Below are 21,170 nucleotides of genomic sequence, written 5' to 3'. Positions count from 1 at the left end.
AGAAGAACTATTTGCAATGATGAAGAACAATGGAAATGGGCAGCCAGATGAGGGTGTGTGTGATTAGGAAACACAATGGAAACGGTTCAACTGAACAAGATGTGTGTGATATGCGACAAACGGATCTGTAATCAGAAATGTGTGTGAAGACCAATAATAACACAGACGATTGCTGCTAGTAAGCCGTGTGATTTGCTCTGTCTGCAGAAGTGAAATAAACATCCAATTACATAAGTGACTGTACAGATCATTCGCACACACCTCAATAAACAATTGCATCATTCCAAAGTAGGAGAAATGATCGTCTAGTCATCTAGTTCTTGTGACGCTCCCGCCACTTCTTTGTGGCTCAATCCCTCATCTGAGGCGGGAAGAAGAGACTTCCTGATGTGAACGATCCGCCTGTACATCTCGTAGCTTGTGTACGTGTTCTTAGCCGCGTACTTGATGTGTTCTTCATCCAGTCTCTCATGCCAAACACTGTGTCAGGCGTTCTTTTCCTTCTTTCTCTCATCTTTCATCTTCATGTAGTAGGTGTCGATGATGTCCAAGGCGAGGTCAACCAGAGAGTTCAGTTTGTTGTTGCTCCTGCCCCAGACCTTGTAGTGGTCCTCGATGTTGACAAGATTCTGGCATTTCAAGCCCGAAACCATGAGCGCTTTTAGATCGTTGGTGGTGTCGACCGTAGCGAAACTGTAGTCAAAGTTGTTGATAAACCTGGAGAAACGCTCGCAAGGCCTTGTGGCCAGGTGGTAGGGGTAGACGAGGAAGTCATGTCGCACGCACAACTGGGCAACGGCAACCTTCTGATCGTGCCCGGCATGACCGTTGGTGTACTCGAGGTCTCCACCTGGTACTTGTCCTCGGCAAGGAACTGGTCCATAGTTTGGACGGAGCTCTCCACCGAGACCGGATCGTTCGTGTACACCACCGACAGGGCCTTCCCCCTCACATCGGTGTCCACTATGCGATGTGGTGAATTGCCCGCCATTGTCGTTGTTGACCGCTGGGAGCGCCATTGGAGCCACGGGGAGCGCCATCGGAAGCGCTGGATGTCCTTTCTATATGTGTCGTTGTGGGTGTGCTTATTTTGTCGTGTGATGCGAGAGATGAAGGTAAGTGGTCGTAGGAATAAATGGGGGCCGGGCGGCCTGGATGCTCGGCGTGTGCACGTGGCAGTTTTTGCAGTGGGTAACTGCATCATCGCGCCGCGCCCGACGCAACCGCATGCACACGAACGTGTGTGATCATGCGCCAGCCCCAAACACTAGCAGCACACATGGAGGGACGAGGGCAGAGCACCTGGAAGGACGTGAGAGTAGAGCATGCACCGTCCTCCTCAACCACAAGCAACCACACGCATAGTGCAGTTGAACACGCAGGTACTGGTCGCCTTCAAGCCGGCCGACAGTTGCGTCGCTGCGTATAGGGCGGCCATGTGCTACTACCTCTGTCTTGGTCTATAGTCCCCTTTATATTCTGCGCCATACTTTGCCCTTAAATTTAGCCAACAAAATGTTAATGCATGTCATAAAAAAAATATTTGGAAACTATGTTCAAATATGAATCCAACTATATAATCTTTGGCAACATGCATTCGCATTTTATTAGTTAAATCCTTACTTATAAACTAGGATGGGGGTATAGTTGGTAATTAAATCGCTAATGTTTTTTATTAATCGTATGTGTACGTGGCCTTTCGTCCTCCTCTTGCATGTCTTGTCACCCCGCTGCTGCAGACGACTTATAGCGCAAGCTTGCGCAGCGCGTGGGGTCGTTCTTTTGGCCAAACGGTGGCTCGAAGTGGCGCTAATGAATCATCGCTGAGCCTGTTCCCACACAACCTCGCAGGTTCCAGTGCAAGGTTCCCGCCCAACTCGGTGAAATCCCCCAAAATCCCAATGCTTACAGGCCTGCTATATAAACCCTCAGGGCCGACGATTCCTGCGTCGCATTTTCCCCTCCCTCCCTGTAGCTTATCTCGTATGCTTCTCCCGCAATCGCCAATGGCACTGGTCTGTCATCGTTGCTCAGCCACTCCGCCGTCATTAGAGGACAGCTCTAGCTGGGAGGCTACACCGTGGCGGCGGCGCAGTCCCCGGCATAGTGTAGTGTGCATGGCGTCCCTGTTGGGTGTGCACGGAACACCCACCACATGCTCTGCCGCTGCTGCCCGTCGGCAGCTATTCCCGGCCGCCGTTGCCGCCACACTGCTGTCGAAAGCCAGGGTCATCGCCCGCTCCACCATTGCGGCCTGAAGGCGGGAGGTGGCCCTCGTGGCCGCAAACCCACTGTCAGACACCGGGCCATCACCAGCTCCGCCACCGCGGCCCGAAGGCGGGAGGTGGTCGTCGTGGTCGCCACTCCATCGTCGGCCACCGTGGCAACCAACCCGCCATCGACCGCCGGGGTCATCACCCGCTCCGCCACCGCCACCCGAAGGTGGGAGGCAGAGGTGGAGGCCCGCACGTGCGTCAGCAACCTTGCATGCTACACCGAGTTCCTACAGGAGGAGGAGGAGCGCCTCGTCGAGCATGCAAAGAGCCTTACCGCCGCCGTGGCCACGGCACATGCCGCCTCAGAGGCGATGAATCAGGAGATCTATGAGGAGAACCACCGCTTTGAGAGGGGTCATTGGGAGCGACAGAGGGCGTTCAGGGTGAGCATCATTGAAGGTGCAGCAACAGCAGGCACCGTATTGCAATTGTCCAGCTCGTCGGTAGGCTTCTCCTCCTCTGCCTCTTACTGAGCACGCTCGGCAGAGGAGAGGCTGCCGAAAGTAGTACAAATCCCCTCCGTAGTAGTAGTATTTAGGGGCTATTTTCTTCAGTTCATCTGTAGATGTGGTGGAACTGTACAACGTACTTAAAATTAGCTAGTATATATAGTTGAACTAGCTATTTTATTACGTGTTGGCAACAATTGGGGAAAAGTTTGGTCGGTTCAGCTGTCGAGTTGAACTGTTTGTATAAATAATGGCTGCTTAATCTATGAATGAAATTTATGCTTAATTGCTGAATTGTAGTTGCAAAAATTAGATAGTGCTAGTGATTTTTAGCTGCATATTTTGAAAAATCGCAGTGTTACAAGCTTGACAAATGGCAATGTTACTAGATCAACAAATGCCAATCTTTCCAGTTTGACAAGTGGCAACATACCCAGTATGACAGCTGCAAATCTTACCAAATTGTTTGTACGTGGTTGCACATGGGTCATCCAAACCAACAACTTGCGTTGAAGGGATGCACAAATCCTGCTCGGCACATTTTCTCTTGGCTTAGCGCCAAAGTCTGGCTTTGCATACCATATTCAATCTGAACCGTTTGTGTTGAAGAGATGCACAAATCCTGCGCTACGAATTTTCCCTTGACTTAAGGGGGATGACCATAGCTCTCACTTTGCATACAGGTGTTCTATCTAAAACGTTTGCGATCAAGAGCTGCACAAATCCTGCTCGGCACATTTTCTCTTGGCTTCCTAGGGAAGTTGTCGGTTTGTATATGGGTGTTCTAACTAAAACATTTGCGATGAGTGTTTTATATTTAAAACCATTGGCGTTTTTCCAAAAGAAAATCGTTTGATAAGTCTGTACATTAAGAGAGAAAAACGCAAGTTCGTTCAAACCATATCCTTCATTCAGTCACACTCCGAATTTATATTCATATGATCGAGATACAATATTAAACCCCAAAAAAACTATTTCCGGTGGCGGTGTGTCATGTCGTTGCTGTCATTGTCGTCCTCCGGGATGCCATTGTTGAAGTCTTCAAGGCATCACATAATGTTCTTCACTTGGAAATCAAACATCATGTCATCGCGCAATCGACGGGCGAGGCGCGGGAGGACGGCAACTGGCGGCGCTGAGAGGTAGCGGTCGACGGCGGCGTCCCATGACGCTGAAGGGGTGCGTGCACGGGCACGGGCGCGGTAGGTGCAGCGAAACGCACGGGGAACTGTGCCGCGTTGGGTGGAGAGGCGCGCGCGGGCACAGGCACGGGCGCTGGCGCTGGCATGTACATGAGCTCGCGCGGGTCCGCGGAGACATCGCTGAATCCTGCGGCTTCCAGCTCTGCGATAGTGCTCGGTGACCAGCCCGCCAATGCTACGGGGATGGTCGCTGGCGCGGGCGCTGAGATGGGAGTTGCGCTGGGAGCAAGGGCAGCAACCGCCGCGTCCAGCTCGTTCAGGGCCATGTCCATGACGCCCTGATACGTCTCCATCGTATCTGTAATTTTTGATTGTTCCATGCCAATATTATTCAACTTTCATATACTTTTGGCAACTTTTTATACTATTTTTGGGACTAACATATTGATCCAGTGCCCAGTGCCAGTTCCTGTTTGTTGCATGTTTTATGTTTTGCAGAAACCCCATATCAAACGGAGTCCAAACGGGATAAAAATGGATGGAGATCATTTTTGGAATATTTATGATTTTTGGGAAGAAAAACCAACGCGAGACGGTGCCCGAGGGGGCCACGAGGCAGGGGGCGCGCCCCTGACCCTCGGGCACCCCGTAAGGCGGTTGACGCTCTTCTTTTGCCGCAAAAAAGCTAATTTTTGAAGAAAAATTTGGGCGAAAGTTTCAATCCAATCGGAGTTACGGATCTCCGATATAAAAGAAACGGTGAAAGGGCAGAATCAGACAACGCAGAAATAGAGAGAGACAGAGAGACATTTCCAATCTTGGAGGGGCTCTTGCCCCTCCCACGCCATGGGAGCCAAGGACCAGAGGGGAAACCCTTCTCCCATCTAGGGAGAAGTTCAAGGAAGAAGAATAAGAAGGGGGGCTCTATCCCCCTCGCTTCCGGTGGCAACGGAACGCTGCCGGGGGCCATCATCATCACTGCGATCTACACCAACACCTCCATCATCTTCACCAACATCTCCATCACCTTCCACCATCTATATTCAGCGGTCCACTCTCCCGCAACCCGTTGTACACTCTACTTGAACATGGTGCTTTATACTTCATATTATTATCCAATGATGTGTTGCCATCCTGTGATGTGTGAGTAGATTTTCACTGTCCTGTCGGTGATTGGTGAATTGCTATGATTAGTTTAATTTGCTTGTGGTTATGTTGCTGTCCTATTGTGCCCTCCGTGTCGCGCAAGCGTGAGGGATTCCCGTTGTAGGGTGTTGCAATACGTTCATGATTCGCTTATAGTGGGTTGCTTGAGTGACAGAAGCATAAACCCGAGTATGGGGGTTGTGGCGTATGAGATAAAGGGAACTTGATGATTTAATGCTATGATTGGGTTTTACCTTAATGATCTTTAGTAGTTGCGGATGCTTGCTAGAGTTCCAATCATAAGTGCATATGATCCAAGAAGAGAAAGTATGTTACCTTATGCCTCTCCCACATAAAACTTGCTATCGGTCTAGTAAAGTAGTCAATTGCTTAGGGACAATTTTACAACTCCTACCACCACTTTTACACACTCGCTATATTCACTTTATTGCTTCTTTATCTAAACAGCCCCTACTTTTTATTTGTGTTCTCTTTATTATCTTGCAAACCTATCCAACAACACCTACAAAGTACTTCTAGTTTCATACTTGTTCTAGGTAAAGCGAACACTAAGCGTCCGTAGAGTCGTATCAGTGGCAGATAGGACTTGAGAGAATATTTGCTCTACCTTTAGCTCCTCGTTGGGTTCGACCTCTTACTTATCAAAAGAGGCTACAATTATCCCCTACACTTGTGGGTTATCAAGACCTTTTTCTGGCACCGTTGCCGGGGAGTCGTAGCATGGGGTGAATATTCTCGTGTGTGCTTGTTTGCTTTATCAGTAAGTATTTTTTGTTTGTTGTTCTAAGTTGTTCTCTATCTTTAGTTATGGATATGGAACACGAAATACTAAAAACATTAGGTGTACTTGCTACTCATGGAGATGGGGTACCTCAAAAAACCCTCGATGCTCGTTATGTGAAATAAATTATGTACTACTTTGATAATCCTGAGAAAACCCCATTCAATTATGCATGGGAGACACGTTGGATCAACGTGAATACTTTTGGGATTATCACTTGACTCAAAAAGGGAAACTATTATGGGATCAAATTTATATTTTGCGTTGGTATGCTAGGCAACTATGCTTGAGATATGATTATACTTGTTGCTCTAGGATGAAGGCTCCACACCTTTCCTTTTCATGCAAATTTAATGATAATAAAACCTTAGCTTCTTATGCTAATGGTATATATGATTACTATGATGTGGAACAAATAGAAGAATTTGTTGCTTTTATGGGTGCTTATGAAATTGAATCTTTGTTTAAAACATGTGAAAATTTTGATGATTTAGTTTATAGACCTGAAAATTTTGCTATACTTAAATATTGTTATGAGAATTATGAATACAATTCCGATATTGATGCATTTATTGAGGAAGTCTCCGCTGTCCAAGAAGGGACTAATATTTTGCAGGAGTCTATGGAAGAAGAAATTGATGAAACTATGAGCTCATTGGATGAAAAAGATGATGAGGAGAGCGAAGAACAAAAGGAGGATGAGCGGATTAGCTACCCGTGCCCACCTTTTAATGAGAGTAACTCTTCAACTCATACATTGTTTAATTCCCCTTCGTGCTGACCAAAGGACGATTGCTATGATCCCTTTAATTCGTTTGAAATATCCCTTTTTGATGATGCTTGCTATGCTTGTGGCCAAGATGCCAATATGAATTATGCTTATGGAGATGAACTTGCTATAGTTTGTTATGTTAAACATGAAATTGTTGCTATTGCACCCATGCATGATAGTCCTATTATCTTTTCGAATTCTCCAAACTACACTATATTGGAGAAGTTTGCCCTTACTAAGGATTATATTGATGGGTTGCGTTTTACTACTACACATGATGATTTTGATAGATATAATATGCATGTGCTTGCTTCTCCTACTTGCAATTATTATGAGAGAGGAACTATATCTCCACCTCTCTATGTTTCCCACACGATGAAATTGCAAGAAACTGTTTATACTATGCATTGGCCTTTACTATGTGTTCATGAATTGTTCTTTTATGACATGCCGATGCATAGGAAGAGAGTTAGACTTCGTTGTTGCATGATATATGTTACTTTGTGCTCACTACTAAATTGCAAATCATTGTTAATTAAAATTGGCTTTGATATACCTTGGGATCCGGGTGGATCCATTACTTGAGCACTATATGCCTAGCTTAATGGCTTTAAAGAAAGCGCTGCCAGGAAGACAACCCGGAAGTTTTCGAGAGTCATTTATTTCTGTTGTGTGCTTTCATATAGTCTAAAAACAAAAAAATGAAGAGGGGAACCCAAAACTTTTCAAAAAGGAAAGTGGAAGTGAGAAAGACAAGCATTGTTGAAGTGGGAGAGCTCCTTGAACTTTGTTCATGCTCACGGAAACTTTGTGAATCTTAATTACAGAAACTTTTCATCAAAACTAATTATCCCCTTGTACAATTCCATTGTATTGTAAAAATAATGTGCCAAGGTTTGCCTTTAGGATGTTTACAATGCTTGTTGGTTTGTATGGTGCAGGACAGAAACTTTGGCTGTAGTGCGCGATTTTACATTTTTTTACTAGAACTTGAAACGGTTCTGATTCTTTTTGCACTGTCTTTCTATAGAAATTGTTTATTTTTCCTAATTTTGGTAGAAGTTTTGGGGTACCATAAGTATGGTGAATGTTCAGATTGCTACAGACTGTTCTGTTTTTGACAGATTCTGTTTTTGATGCATAGTTTGCTTGTTTTGATGAAACTATCAATTTCTATCGGTGGATTAAGCCATGGAAAAGCTATATTATAGTAGACACAATGCAAAAAAATATGAATTGGTTTGCAACAGTACTTAGAGTAGTGATTTGCTTTATTATACTAACGGATATTACCGAGTTATCTGTTGAAGTTTTGTGTGGATGAAGTGTTTGATCGAGGAGGTCTCGATATGAGGAAAAGGAAGAGAGGCAAGAGCTCAAGCTTGGGGATTCCCAAGGCACCCCAAGTAAATATTCAAGGAGACTCAAGCGTCTAAGCTTGGGGATGCCCCGGAAGGCATCCCCTCTTTTTCTTCAACAAGTATCGGTATGTTTTCGGGTTTGTTTCGTTCATGCAATATGTGCAAGTCTTGGAGCGTCTTTTGCATTTAGTTTTCATTTTTCTTTTATGCACCATGCTGGTATGAGACAGTCCTTGGTTGATTTATAGAATGTTCATTGCACTTCACTTATATCTTTTGAGTATGGCTTTATAGAATGCTTCATATGCTTCACTTATATCATTTGAAGTTTGGATTGCCTGTTTCTCGTCACATAGAAAACCGTCATTTGTAGAATGCTCTTTTGCTTCACTTAAATTTGTTAGAGCATGGGCATATCTTTTGTAGAAAGAATTAAACTCTCTTGCTTCACTTATATCTATTTAGAGAGATGACAGGAATTGGTCATTCACATGGTTAGTCATAAAAACCTACATAAAACTTGTGGATCACTGAATATGATATGTTTGATTCCTTGCAATAGTTTTGCAATATAGAGATGATAATATGTGGAAGGTACTAGTAGATGGTTGTGTTTAGTAAGGATATTGGTGTTTAGGTTTGTGATTCCGGAAGCATGCACGTATGGTCTACTAACTATGTAACCAAATTGGCGCGCATTGTATTTTGATTGTTTATCTTTGCGTGAAGGTTGGGGGCGCGTGATGGATAACTCCTACCAACCTCCCCCCTAGGAGCATGCGTGTAGTACTTTGTTTCAAGGGCTAATAAATTTTTTGCAATAAGTATGTGAGTTCTTTATGACTAATGTTGAGTCCATGGATTATTCGCACTCTCACCCTTCCATCATTGCTAGCCTCTTTGGTACCGTGCATTGCCCTTTCTCACCTCGAGAGTTGGTGCAAACTTCGCCGACGCATCCAAACCCCATGATACAATACGCTCTATCACACATAAACCTCCTTATATCTTCCTCAAAACAGCCACCATACCTACCTATCATGGCATTTCCATAGCCATTCCGAGATATGTTGCCATGCAACTTCCATCATCATCATATACATGACTTGAGCATTTATTGTCATATTGCTTTGCATGATCGTAAGATAGCTAGCATGATGTTTTCATGGCTTGTCCGTTTTTTGATGTCATTGCTACGCTAGATGATTACACATCCTGGTACACCGCCGGAAGCATTCATATAGTGTCATATCTTTGTTCTAGTATCGAGTTGTAATATTGAGTTGTAAGTAAATAAAAGTGTGATGATCATCATTATAGAGCATTGCCCCATGAAAAAAAAGAAAAAAAGAGGCCAAAGAAGCCTAAATAAAAAAGGGGGCCAAAGAAGCTCACCCAAAAAAAGGGCAATGTTACTATCCTTTTACCACACTTGTGCTTCGTAGTAGCACCATGTTCTTCATATAAAGAGTCTCCTATGTTATCACTTTCATATACTAGTGGGAATTTTCATTATAGAACTTGGCTTGTATATTCCAACGATGGGCTTCCTCAAATGCCCTAGGTCTTCATGAGCAAGCAAGTTGGATGCACACCCACTTAGTTTTCAGTTTGAGCTTTCATACACTTATAGCTGTTAGTGCATCCATTGCGTGGCAATCCCTACTCCTCGCATTGACATCAATTGATGGGCATCTCCATAGCCCGTTGATTACCCGCATCGATGTGAGACTTTCTCCTTTTTGTCTTCTCCACATAACCCCCACCATCATATTATATTCCACCTATAGTGCTATATCCATGGCTCACGCTCATGTATTGCGTGAAAGTTGAAAAAGTTTGAGAATACTAAAGTATGAAACAATTGCTTCACTGACACCGGGATAGGCATGAGGGGTACTTTGTGTTAAGAAAAGGGAGCATACAAGAATATATGATTTTGTAGGGATAACGTTCTGAAGCATTTATATTTTGAAAGACATGATTGTTTGTTGGGATGCCCTAAGTATTATTGTTTTTATGTCAAGTGATAGACTATTGCTTTGAATCACTCGTGTCTTAATATTCATGCCATGATTAGACATATGATCAAGATTATGCTAGGTAGCATTCCACATCAAAAAATATTATTTTATCAATTACCTACTCGAGGACGAGCATGAATTAAGCTTGGGGATGCTGATACGTCTCCATCGTATCTATAATTTTTGATTATTCCATGCCAATATTATTCAACTTTCATATACTTTTGGCAACTTTTTATACTTTTTTTGGGACTAAAATATTGATCCAGTGCCCAGTGCTAGTTCATGTTTGTTGCATGTTTTATGTTTCGCAGAAACCCATATCAAATGGAGTCCAAATAGGATAAAAATGGATGGAGGTCATTTTTGGAATATTTATGATTTTTGGGAAGAAAACCCAACGCGAGACGGTGCCCGAGGGGGCCACGAGGCAGGGGGGCGCGCCCCAGGAGGGCAGGCACGCCCCTGACCCTCGTGGGCACCCCATAAGGCGGTTGACGCTCTTCTTTTGCCGCAAGAAAGCTAATTTTTGGAGAAAAATCTGGGCAAAAGTTTCAATCCAATCGGAGTTACGAATCTCCGGATATAAAAGAAACAGTGAAAGGGCAGAATCAGAGAACGCAGCAACAGAGAGAGACAGAGAGACAGATCCAATCTTGGAGGGGCTCTCGCCCCTCCCACGCCATGGGAGCGAAGGACCAGAGGGGAAACCCTCCTCCCATCTAGGGATAAGGTCAAGGAAGAAGAATAATAAGAACAAGAAGGATGGGCTCTCTCCTCCTCGCTTTCGGTGGCGCCGGGACGCTGCCGAGGGCCATCATCATCACCACGATCTACACCAACACCTCCATCATCTTCACCAACATCTCCATCACCTTCCCCCATCTATATTTAGTGGTCCACTCTCCCGCAACCCGATGTACCCTCTACTTGAACATGGCGCTTTATACTTCATATTATTATCCAATGATGTGTTGCCATCCTATGATGTCTGAGTAGATTTTTGTTGTCCTATCAGTGATTGGTGAACTGCTATGGTCGGTTTAATTTGCTTGTGGTTATGTTGCTGTCCTATTATGCCCTCCGTCTCACGCAAGCGTGAGGGATTCGCGTTGTAGGGTGTTGCAATACGTTCATGATTCGCTTATAGTGGGTTGCTTGAGTGACAGAAGCATAAACCCGAGTAAGGGGATTGTGGCGTATGGGATAAAGGGGACTTGATGCTTTAATGCTATGGTTGGGTTTTACCTTAATGATCTTTAGTAGTTACGGATGCTTGCTAGAGTTCCAATCATAAGTGCATATGATCCAAGAAGAGAAAGTATGTTAGCTTATGCCTCTCCCACATAAAACTTGCTATCAGTCTAGTAAAGTAGTCAATTGCTTAGGGACAATTTCACAACTCCTACCACCACTTTTCCACACTCGCTATATTTACTTTATTGCTTCTTTATCTAAACAACCACTACTTTTTATTTGCGTGCTCTTTATTATCTTGCAAACCTATCCAACAACACCTACAAAGTACTTCTAGTTTCATACTTGTTCTAGGTAAAGCAAACACTAAGTGTGCGTAGAGTCATATCAGTGGCAGATAGGACTTGAGAGAATATTCGTTCTACCTTTAGCTCCTCGTTGGGTTCGACACTCTTACATATCGAAAGAGGATACAATTATCCCCTGCACTTGTGGGTTATCAGGCCCCATTCGTCCTTATTTTCTATCTCCCCCGGCTCGGAGTAGACTTCACCAAACTTGAAGACTGGTGGCAGATAATCCTTCTGCGCCATGGCGTTGGTGGATGTCTGCGGGAGGGAGGGGAATGGGAGGCGAATATTAAGGACGCCCGTATTAAACAGCGGCTCGGGCACTATTAATGGATAGGAAGGCGGGCGGCCATGGAAGTCAAAGGGCTCGCTTCCCAGCGAGCCTATGCAGCGTACAACTCATACGCTTCCCGGTGAGGCTGCGCATTGGAGGATAACTTGCACACCTCTCGGTCAGCCTGCGCACCGGACTACGCTCGCACGCCTCCCGTTCAGTCAAGCAGCTGTCCGCATGACACCTCCTATATCCATTAAAACCAAGACACATGGCGTCACGTGAATGGTTAACAGAACGCACAAGATTTGAATTATACAAACATTTGATATATTGAAGTGGCAGCTATTTTTTTAAAATGCCTTTGTTGGCTGTTATTCGAGTGCATCTTCTCTCAAAATGGACACAAAAACAAAGTATCTCAACGTTCGGCAATCAACAGTGTCCTGGTGTTTGAAATTCATTCCCATTTTTTGCATGGGAGCTAAGCATGCACCCAAGGACACATATTTGATTTCTTAACCAATTTACATGCATTGGAGCATGTGCATGTAGTTCAAATTTGAATTATGCACATGAAATGCCTAGAAAATCGTGTTAATATATAAAAATGTCCAAACGAACCCCGAAAAATCCAAAATTTAACACAACACTCATATAGTTCTATGTTCACACTAGAATTTTTTTGAAAGCAATAAGAGGCAACGGATATCATTTCGTCCCCAAAGGTGGGACGTTCCCTATCGAAACCATCAGGCTTGTTGTGAGAACCTCTGGTTTGTGAGAAGCTTATACCCAAACCTGCCCCAAATGGGGCAGAAAATTTACCACGGCATGTTGATGCCGCTCCATGATAACATGCCAGGTTTCATAAATTTCAGACAAGTTTGGATTACTAGAATTTAAAAACCATGTATCTCAATGTTTGCGGCCGAGTGACGGTGGTAGGATGTTTGACATTCTTCCGTATTTCATGCATGGGACCTAAGCATGCAATCAAGGACACATATTTAAATTTTCAACCAATTTATATGCATTAAAGGATGTGCATGTAGTTCAAATTTGAATTATGCACATAAAAGGATAGAAAACTCAGTTGATGTATAAAAATGTCCAAACAAGCCCCGAAAAATTCCTAAAATTAACACAACACTCATGTTGTACTATGTTAACACTAGCAAAAAAACTGAAATCAAGAAGAGGCAACGAATATCATTTCGTCCAGAAAGGTGAAACGTTCCCTACCGTAACCATGAGGCTTGATGTGAGAGAAGCTCTGTTTTGCGAGAAGCTTATACCTTAACCTGCCTCAAATGCGACAATATTTCTACCACGGCATGTCGATGCCGTTCCATGATACCATGTCAGGTTTCATGAATTTCAGACGAGTTTTTGATTCACTAGAATTTAAAACCATGTATCTCAATGTTAGCGGTCGAGCGACAATGTCAAGGTGTTTGACATTCATTCTCATTTCTTTCATGTGACCTAGGCTTGCAACCAAGGACAAACATTTGATTTTGCAACTTGTTTTTATGGACTAGAGCATGTACATGTAGTTTAATTTTGAATTATGCACATAAATACCTAGAAAACTCAGTTAATGTATAAAAATGTCCAAACAATCCCTCAAAAATCCAAAATTTAACACGACACTCCTGTTGTTCTATGTTGAGACCAGGAAAAGAATTAAAAGGAAGAAGAGGCGACGAATATCGTTTTGTCCACAAAGGTGACATGTTTCCCTAACGGATCCATGAGGCTTCTTGTGATAAACTCTACTTTGTGAGAAGCTTATACCATAACCTGCCCCAAATGGGACAATATTTTTTACCCCAGCATGTTGATGCCATTCCATGATAGAATGCCAAGGTTCATGAATTTTAGACGGGTTTTGGATTTACTAGAATTACAAAAGCAAGTACCTCAACGTTTGCCGGAGAGCCACAATACCGTGTTGCTCGAAATTCATCCCCATTTCTAGCATCGGACATAAGCATAAACCCATGGACACATATATGATTTTACAACCCATATTGATACACCAGAGCATGTGCATGTAGATTAATTTTGAATTGTGCGCCTGAAATGGCTAGAAAACCAATTTAATGTATAAAATGTCCAAACGAACCCTAAATAATTTCAATTTTTTTACGACACACATATAGTTGCATGTTCACTGCAGATAAAAGTACTAGCAATTCAAACACCATCCATTGCCGTTGTGACCCCATTATGTAATCTATTATATAACTAAAACAAGAGACAAATAAGACATCACGTTCGTCCACATCTGCTAATATTATTTGCACCGTCTGATTAGAGAACTAATGGCTAAGATTTAAAGTTTTTACATAACATGTTTTTCTAGGGAATCATGTACGTAACAACATATTGAACCATCAGATTGTCACGTCTATGCATAGGAAAGTACATGTACGGGGAGACGCCATTGATCTACATTGCAATTAACAAGGCTAGGTATCTCAAAAAAAACAAGGCTAGGCTAGCGACAATCATGACGAGGTACGATTTAGGGATTCATGCCTTACGGGGAAAATGTCTCTTCTCGCACGCTACCTTTTCTTCTTCCTTAAATAAACAAGAAATCATCGGGAGATAGTAATAAGGTAGAAAAGGAAATAGAAAACGTAACGGAAGGCTGGATGCAATCACGTCTTCCCTATATTCAAAGATATGGTCGATAACTCACATATGAACCCCGCGACAAAAATCTCACATGTATCTCCATCTTTTTTTATACATATAAGACGTTGCCGCAAATTGTCAAACAATTAGTTCACAACTTTTTCTTGAACTCACAATTAGTTCACAACTTGATTAGCCTGCTAGCGGATCAATTTTTCATCTAAAGCCATTGGATAATAAAATATCAAAAAGTTGTCCTCTTCGCTCACGTGCTCCTCTTCGAATCTTAAGCAGGCTTCACGTTCCTTACCACACACGTTAAGGAGAAACTCTACTGCTAGGGTTTCCAATTCTTTGGGGTTGCAACGTGCCCCTTCTGATCCTGCCTTCGTCGTCATCAGTGAAGCGCCGGCTGAAGCGCTCAAGCGCCCTAGGAGAATGAGAGGAGGTCAGGTCCAAATCTACCGGGGATGACATGGCGGCAGTGACTACGGTGAGATATTGACGAGTAGGATGCAGCCGCTAGGACGCAGAGACCGCTGCTTTGTCCTTCATCCGCCTCTTTGCCTTGCTATTGCACATCTCCAAGGGCCGTTGACTCCAACCCACGCTATGTTGCCTCCAATCCAAACAAGGATGCATGGAACCAGGGACCAGCGGCAATGACTTCGGTCCGAGACACATCCACCAACATGCCACCATAGCCGACGAGTACGAGGTGGCATGTCCGTGATGCTCAAGCTCTGACTCATCTTTGACTCACAGTTCCAAGGTTTGTTCATCTTCTTCCTATCTCAATTTAATGGTTGCTAAAACTGTGACTCCAACACGCTATCCAAGAGAATCTAAGACAACCGGTATGAGGACAGTGCGGCGTGCAAGTCAACACGTGGCCAAGCCACCCGCAAGCGCTTCAGGTGACACCCAACTTGACATCAACGAAGTCCCGCCACTTTCCACCTGTATCATCAAGTTTGGCAATTATTTCATACCTAAACGTCTTAGGTAATTGATCAATTTACAACTATATTTTATTCCCTTTCAAGGCACAAGAATGGCTTACACTTAATTTATCAACACAAGCTTAGGTATGATTTTGATGGATGAAGATCTATTCTCTACATATGTAATAACTAGAAATTGTTCTATCTTTTTAAAAACAATTACCAAGTATACTCCATTGTTAACATAGCTCAATTTTTCATCTAAAGCCATTGGATAATAAAATATCAAAAAGTTGACCTCTTCGCTCACGTGCTCCTCTTCAAATCTTAAGCAGGCTTCACGTTCCTTACCACACACGTTAAGGAGAAACTCGGCTGCTAGGGTTTCCAATTCTTTGGGGCTGCAACGTGCCCCTTCTGATCCTGCCTTCGTCGTCATCAGTGAAGCGCCGGCTGAAGCGCTCAAGCGTCCTAGGAGAATGAGAGGAGGTCAGGTCCAAATCTACATGGGATGACATGGCGGCAGTGACTACGGTGAGATATTGACGAGCAGGATGCAGCCACTAGGACGCAGAGACCGCTGCTTTGTCCTTCGTCCGCTTCTTTGCCTTGCTATTGCACATCTCCAAGGGCCGTTGACTCCAACCCACGCTCTGTTGCCTCCAATCCAAACAAGGATGCATGGAACCACGGACCAGCGGCAATGACTTCGGTCTGAGACACATCCACGAACATGTCACCATAGCTGACGAGTACGAGGTGGCATGTCCGTGCTGCTCAAGCTCTGACTCATCTTTGACTCACAGTTCTAAGCTTTGTTCATCTTCTTCCTATCTCAATTTAATGGTTGCTAAAACTGTGACTCCAACACGCTATCCAAGAGAATCAAAGACAGCCGGTATGAGGACAGTGCGGCGTGCAAGTCAACACGTGGCCAAGCCACCCGCAAGCGCTTCAGGTGACACCCAACTTGACATCAACGAAGTCCCGCCACTTTCCACCTGTATCATCAAGTTTGGCAATTATTTCATACCTAAACGTCTTAGGTAATTGATCAATTTACAACTATATTTTATTCCCTTTCAAGGCACAAGAATGGCTTACACTTAATTTATCAACACAAGCTTAGGTATGATTTTGATGGATGAAGATCTATTCTCTACATATGTAATAACTACAAATTGTTCTATCTTTTTAAAAACAATTACCAAGTATACTCCATTGTTAACATAGCATAAAAAATTCATTCTACTATCTGGAGTAGACACTTTCGGAGGATCAATGAGCAATCTATTTATGCATGTAACAATTAAAGTTGTGAAATCTACAAAATAACATCCAATGGTCAATGACGCTATTATTATTATTATTATTTGTGTGTGTGTCTATATATATATATATATATATATTGTTAGAGTACGTAATGGGCCCATTAGTCTTAGTGTTAATTAGAGATAAAGGTCGCTTGCTTAGGGGTCAAGTAAGCCTTGCTTGGGAGTCAAGTAAACCTCTCTATATAAAGAGAGGAGATGCATCAATTTAATAAAGCAAGAATTAAGAATGAAATCCCTTCCCTCTTGCCAGGCCGTGGGCAGAAAGGCCCCCGACCAGCCCTATCGTGCCCTCCTTTTAGCAACACCATAACAATTTGATATCAGCTAGCTTCGGCTCGATCATGTCTTCACCACCGCCAAGCCCGTCTCTTCCGCTGCCGGTCACCTTGTCGCCTCCGGTGACCACCACGACCGTCACCCCGCTCCTGCCCGCGCCGGGATCCTCTGTCGCGCCCGCCCCCACCGTCCTCACCTGGGAGGACGTGTCCGGGGTGCTGCGGGACCTAATCCAGGCGGTCCAGGAGATCCACCTGTTCTTGGCCGGGTCCTACGGGCCGCACTCGGTTGCGCCGCCCATCGCCGCCCCCGCGCCGCCGTGGCTGCCGTGGTAGCCGCCGCATCAGGCAGCCTTCGCCGCACTCGCCGGGCCGCTGCAACTACCATCCATCGCCACCACCGCCCAGCCCTGGCTGCAGTGGCAGCCGCCGCTCCTGGCGGCCTCCGCCGCGCCCGGCGCGACAGCGCAGCAGCCGCTGCAGCTGCAGCAGCCACCGCCGGTCAGCTCCGCCGCCCAGTATGGGATGCCCTACGACGGGAGTGCGACGACCTCGTTCCCATCAGCGCCGCCGCCATCCCAGGGCGTCCACATCCAGCAGATCAAGTCCCTGCCGTCGCCGTCACCGCTTCCGTCTTGGATCGCTACCCACCACGTGTCAGCGGCGGTGAGGCTGCAGGCTGCTGCGCGCGGCCTCCTAGCGCGTCGGCGTGTGCGGGAGATGCGTGGTCTGCAGCTGCCGCTCCTCCAAGTTGCCCTTCGCTGCGCAAAGGACCTCGATCTCGTCCGCTGCGTCGGGGATCTTGGGCATGTGGTTTTCCCCACGGGCGGCCGGCATGTTGTTTTCCCCGCGGGCAGCGACCTCAAAGTCTGCGACATCGACGGTTGGGGGGGCGCACCCCTCCTCATCATTCTCCATCGCAAGCCCTGCACTCTTCCCTGTGCAGTGCAGACAAACAGCCATACACATGCACTCCTTTTGTCCAGGTGGTGTCCATGGGATCCATGTGGCTGTACACGTGCACGTCCAAAATAAAGCGTCCTAGTCTATTTCAGGTTGAGAATAATAAAACAAGCCAAGATGTAAAAGTCTTGTTTTTAGGTGTTAGGTTTGTGTTGCGTCGAGTCATGGTTATAAGTTGGTTAGGCTGCAGCTCGAGGACAAGCTGCATGTCCAGGTGGGGTGTAGTGTTAGAGTACGTAATGGGCCCATTAGTCTTAGGGTTAATTAGAGATAAGGGTCGCTTGCTTAGGGGTCAAGTAAGCCTTGTTTGAGAGTCAAGTAAACCTCTCTATATAAAGAGAGGAGATGTATCAATTTAATAAAGCAAGAATTAAGAAGGAAATCCCTTCCCTCTTGCCAGGCCGTGGGCAGAAAGGCCCCCGACCGGCCCTATCGTGCCCTCCTTTTAGCAACACCTCTCTATATATATAGTACAATGGAAAAGGAGGTTAAAGGATCTCTAAAAGGCTTTCCAGATTATTACTTCGGGTATGCTACCAAGGGCAAAATACAAAAACGGGAAAAAATACAATGCTGAGGTATGTTATTGTTGCAATTAATATTTTCAACTAACTAATATTTCTAATTGTTATATAATTAATATCCATATTTACAGATACAATTGGATTATGGGCACAAATGAAGCGGTTGGAAACGAGAATAAGAAGAAATAACATACAGTCTTCATATATCCATGAATTTGAAATTCTAATACCAGAGTAAGTGCATAATGCATATGCGTGCCTTAAATTTTCATCTAACCTCCTCCATGTAGTTAGCACTATTTATTCAAATAAAACACCTCAAGGATGATAAAATCAAAGTCATATTATGTGAAAAGTTTACTTATCCTTCAACCATGGATGTGATTGGCAACCAAACTATCCTTATTGTGACCATAACAAATGTGCATAAATTCAATGGTAAGTCCAATAATCTTACAAGCACTTCTATTATTTACAAAGAAAATAGATAACCAGAGACATCCATTGTTGATTAGATAGGTTTGTTCCTAAAGTCAGAAAGTGCCACAAGAATATATATACAGATCTAGATATACGTGAAACACAGGAACTTCTTGACAGGTATGAAACATTGATAATTCGACTCATGAATAGTGACTCACGTTTAATCACTAATGTAAAATAAAAATAATTCTTATTTACTCCATATATTATACTTTCGTCACATTGTTATATTTTATGACTACTTTTGCTAAGTAGTAAAAATTACCGGAACATATATTAGATCACCACTACCACCACATTCGTCAAAAGGCTGGATATTCAGCTCAGATATACTTAATAGACCAGAGTTCTACATATTACACTTCACTTCACAATGTGAAGAAACTATGTTTTTCCTAATTTGTATGATGAAAACACAATAGAGAGGAACATACCTTGCTTCATAAGCTTAAATAGCAAAACACCATATAAGCTGACCAGTAGGCTCTCTGATATTCCACATACGGATGGATTGATTTGCCTGGTGTTGCCATTTTGACTATAAACAACGTTCCTGCATTTAGAATTAGCAGCAAAGCAAATCCACTAACTAATTACATTACTTCCAAATCAGTACAAGCATCAATCAAACTAATGTTCACTCCAGGTTGCTTGACATCTTAAATAGCTCGAAATGACATGTATACAAGACTAGCAAAAGTAGGTCATATTGCAATGTTTTCTGAAATACATTCATACATGTACTTTTGTCACTTTATTATTTTTGGTAACAAAACTTCTATTCTCATATGACCTTTCCAGTTTAAGAAAACATGAGAAAATCTTCAATGTCATACGCAGTACAGAACAACATGTTAATGAAATCCTTCAAAACAATTATGTACAAGGATATTTGGCAGATTAAATTTACAAGAAGATACTTAATGCTTCATTTTAAAACAGATGCTTATGAAAAAAACCTTCAAAATTATCACCTTACTTCTAATTAAATTTTAGTGTGAAACAAAATAAATGAACTTATTACATACATATATGTACTTCCATGCAAGAGGAGAATTGACAGAATGATGACAGAAAAGGAAGGGATTCATAGTTTCATACCAAACTCTCCAGCTGCGGCTGAGCGAACACTAGAACCACAACGCCTAGCAGACCATAGCCCCGGTGCCTCCCCGCTGTCCCGTGCCTCAGATCCAACCGTTCTCTATCGCAAGTTCGCCCAGCAAACCCACGAATCGGTGCGCCCTTCACCGTGAGCTCCATCACTGCATCCTCCGACCCGCCAGCATCCAGCACATCAGCTATGGCCGCTACCCGCCGACCATGATTAGGTTGAGCACCACGTCGTCTTCTCCCTTGCGATTAGTTTCCTGATGGCACAAGCGACATCTTCTTCGCCTGCAGCAAATCAGGAGAAATGGCGCATGTGGACGAGGGGTCTGGTGGGGATCGAACGAGATTAAGAGCTGGTGGGTATCGAACCAGATTAGAAGAGACCTTTTTTAGGGGTAGATGAGAAGAGACCTGTACGGGCTGTTTTAGTTAGAGAACAAAAATGGTGCGGTAATTATCCGATGGGCATTTTACATGTAAAAAAACATGTATAGGCTTGATACGTGTGATATAGAAAAGCGAAACGACTCCTTGGCGATCGATCGCGGCGGCGATCGATTCCGACCGCGCGTGGAGCACGTTCTGTTCCCTTTCCCTTTCCTACTAGTTTCCTTTTTGGGAAAACCCACTCGACCACTCAACCGCATCTTATCCTATCCCCTGCGCCTCGCCTCCCTACTCTGCCCTGCCGCTTCCCCTCCTCGCCGGCGGCTCGGCTCCCCCCTCGCGGCAGCCCACTATCCCCGGCGCCTCGCCTCCCTACTCTGCCCTGCCGCTTCCCCTCCTCGCCGGCGGCTCCTCCCTCGCGGCAGCGACCAATACGGCGAGACGACGCGGCCGCACGAGCGGCGGCGAGGTCAGCGGTGAATACGGCGAGGCGCCGCGTCCGCACGGGCGGCAGGGGCCAATACGGCAAGGCGGAGCGGCCGCACAGCCGCCGCGATGTCCAGGGGCGGAAGCGGCCAATACAGCGAGGTGGTGTCTGTCCGGCGGCCGTACGTCCTCCTGCTTGGGCTCGACCTCCCGCTGTGCGTCCGCACCGGCATCACCAAGCTTCCCAGCCGCGTCCGCGTCGGCTCCGAGGATGTCCCG

The sequence above is a fragment of the Triticum aestivum genome, chromosome 4B (genome assembly GCF_018294505.1).
Source record: "Triticum aestivum cultivar Chinese Spring chromosome 4B, IWGSC CS RefSeq v2.1, whole genome shotgun sequence".
Classification (NCBI taxonomy): Eukaryota; Viridiplantae; Streptophyta; class Magnoliopsida; order Poales; family Poaceae; genus Triticum; species Triticum aestivum.
The sequence above is the reverse complement of the archived record's forward strand: the minus strand, read 5'-3'. Positions refer to the sequence as shown.